Source organism: Mus musculus, chromosome 15 (assembly GCF_000001635.26).
Source record: "Mus musculus strain C57BL/6J chromosome 15, GRCm38.p6 C57BL/6J".
In the NCBI taxonomy this organism is placed as follows: domain Eukaryota; kingdom Metazoa; phylum Chordata; class Mammalia; order Rodentia; family Muridae; genus Mus; species Mus musculus.
In genome coordinates this window covers 62,790,360-62,793,700 of record NC_000081.6, presented here as the reverse complement: position 1 = coordinate 62,793,700, position 3,341 = coordinate 62,790,360, and the positions used below count along the sequence as shown (strand labels likewise).

Sequence of the window (3,341 nt, the reverse complement as noted above, 5' to 3'; positions counted from 1 at the left end):
GTGGTACCCCGGGTCTCTTAGTGCCTGGGATTGTCTTAGAAATGGTCTCAGGAGTGCTACGCTCCTGTGCAATATTGCACCAGAGGTCATTTTGGACATGGTCTGTCTTTACTCCAGAGGCCTTTGTGGTTATCTTGGGCTTGCTTCTTGCTTGAGCCCATGCAAAGGTCATCCAAGTCCACTCCTGACCAGCTCTCCCCTGCCCCCACGCAGTCCCAGGCTGAGTTCTTCTAGTCTCCAGCTCCCTCCCTGCCTTGGGAGCCCTGAGAGGGCTCGCACTGCATCAGGTAGGTGGTCTTCCCAATATAGCTTCCTGTTCAAGTCCCTTGGTGTCAGACTGGTGGCCATCTCAGGCTTTCTTTCTTTCCAGGAAATGTTAACAATTCCAGTGTTCACATGTCAGATCACTGAGTGTAGACACAGACTCTCTGCTCTCTCCTAACTACTAAATGAAGGACATGTGACATAGCAGCTATACCCACAATATCATTAGGGGCATATTTTCCAACTGATTTAAATACAACATTATCCTGAAACCAAAACCATACAGATTTAAAAAGGGGGAATACAACTTTCATACTCTATCAATGAGGAATAGGCATTTCTATGATTCAAACCCCCCACAATACTTATTAAAATACATTTAGTAAAGAGGTTTCTCTACTTAATAAATATCTCAAAGAAAATATACACAACATTTCAAGGATGGGAGACCAAATTCTGTCTTTCTACAATTGTGATCAGATCTCACATTTTTTTTCATCCTAGGGCTGGCAATTCTAGCCTGAAATTCATAAACAAGATTAAAGAATTGCAAGACTCTTATGCCAGAGACAAAAACTTAAAAAAAATCCTTTTGGAAATGGCGTGGTTAGCAAGAAAGAAAATCCAAGAAATATACCAGCGCCTAGCACCAACAGAAAAGTTACCCCTCCTCAAAGCCCAATACCCTAAGCCCAGCCCACCAGCACCTTACAGTTTCTGACCTCATCCAAGTTTGTTGTGGATGGCATTCAGCACGGTTCATCCTAACATTCTTCAATATGTATGAGCTAAGAACATTCCAAATCTTCCCATTCTGGTTCCTTTTCTGGGAACAGTTTCTTCTTCATAATGTAGTTTTCCTTTTACACTATCTTGTATATAGACACATTATCTAATATTTTACTTAGAACACTGCTGGGTTAAATTTCTCCGTTCAGACTATCCACCATCAGTAGAGTGTAATTTAGCCATGCTCTTTGCCACTCCACAGCAAGTGTTGCCTTTCTTCAACAACATGTTCATTTCCAAGTGAGGTTCAACAGAAGCACCTCCTGTTTTTTGTCTGCCACCAACTTCTTCAAGGGATCCTAGGCCTTTCTTACATATTTATAAGAGAAGCCAGCACATGTTAGTCTGTGCTAAAGCACTTGCCATATTTTTAGCACTTGTGACAGTGGCACTCAGTTGCTGCCACTAAAACTCTGTTTAGTCTCTGAGTGTTCTCATAGCAGAGTACTACAGACTAGTTTTTCTCAGTGGCACAAGCCGACTTTCTGAGCATTCTAGGGGCTGAAGGTTAGACCACAAATCATCAGTAGGGTTAGTTTAGCCACAAGGTTTTTCAAGTGTCTTTCTGGGCATTTCCTATGTGGGAGCACTTCCCAAATGACTTTCTTTGGGTCAAAATTCCCTCTTTGTAGAATGATACCAGTCAACATGAACTTAATTCTGTCTATTGCCATCATGTTTTTACACATTTGCCTCCTTAATGGACATCTCTCCAAGTATACTCACAATTTGAGATCATGGGCATCAGGGCTCGAGTACGTAGACTCAATTGATACATCACAGGAAGATAACACTGATTGCCAGGTGTTATTGAAATGGCAGGACCACATGCATGCTTCTTATTTCTTATGAGGAAATTCATCCTTTAAGATGTTGAATGACTACAGTGGACTAAATCCACAGAAAGATAAATAAAGGTAAATTTAAAAAGTAAAACTATCAGATGAAAACATCTTGAGTTCATCAATAGGATCAAGTTTTCATTTGTGCAAAACAGGAGGACAATCTCGTGAAAAATTACACTTGGTTCATTCATACAGCAGGGACTAGTATGTGCTCTTTTACCACCAATACAGAGTTATATGCACTGCTGGAGTATACTTTTATTTAAAAATTATATTGTTGGTCTCTTAATAACTCACTACTGTGCTTTAATATTTAACATACTTGATAGCATTACATATGTATAATATGTAGGAACACATTAGTGTTAATCAGACTCTTGTAGCTAATCCACAGTGTTGATATTAATCATATGTCTCACTTGGTGTAGTAAATTACTGATCCTACTTGTTTTTGCATATCACTAACAAGCCAGTTTACATGGAAGCATTTGTAAAACTAAGTATCACAGAAATGCAAAAATAGATGATGGATTGTATTAAATGACTAAGAACTTATTAAATAACAGCTTTATGATAGTTATTCTGTGTCACATGGGTAGATAAACGCCATAGCCAACACCTTGTCAGACTTTACAATATAAAATCTATAAAGCAGTCAGTAGACACCAAACACCTAGCCTAAAACTGGGGATACAGTGGAGAATTTCTGACAAGCTTATATCTTTTGTTTGTTTGTTTGTTTGTTTGTTTGTTTGTTTGTTTGAGTCAGGATCTTACTATGTAGCTCTGGTTGTCTTAAAACTCACTAAGTAAACAAAGCTGGCCTCAAACTCACATGCCTCGACTTCCCAAGTGCTGGGATTAAAAGCATGAGCCACTGCAACTAGTCCAACCTCAAAGCTTAAAGGAAGTACCAACCCAAAACCAACTAACAACAAGAAGACCATGATCAGGGGTGAAGGAAGAAGCAATGCAGACAATGTGAACCCCAAGGGCAAAGGTCTTAAACATAAGTGGACTTTGAGAACAATTCTTGGAAAACAAATACTCTTGCTTCTAAACCAGCTCCATTATTGGCAGTGATTCAAATTGGGGAAATAAATTCTTCTGAGCCTCAAGACCCATAGCTCTGATATGTGAAATAGTATTTTTTTTCTTACTAGACTGGTGAGGTTAAGTATAGATTAAGTGAGAGTGATTAGGAAATTTATCTAGAACAGCATAAGCAAAAAGGAGAGTGAATAGACATTTTCCATAGTATGGTAGATTTGGAGACATGACCACTATACAAATACTCCTCTTGTCAGCCCAATGACTCCCAGAAACCTTACCACCACATCAGTCTAAAAATTGGATAAGATATAGGTATAATGCAAGGTAATTCAGAAATGTAGCCCATCACTCCCCATGTAGAATATTTATAGAATGGTTAAAAGATGAAGT

At 38.9% G+C, this 3,341-nt stretch overlaps 1 non-coding gene across 1 annotated transcript; it reads right to left on the bottom strand.

The window, feature by feature from the left end:
• Positions 1–366: 366 nt before the first annotated feature.
• Positions 367–500, bottom strand: Gm22521. Its single transcript, XR_003951705.1, has one exon. It is a non-coding gene; the product is annotated as a small nucleolar RNA SNORA17 (small nucleolar RNA).
• Positions 501–3,341: the final 2,841 nt, after the last annotated feature.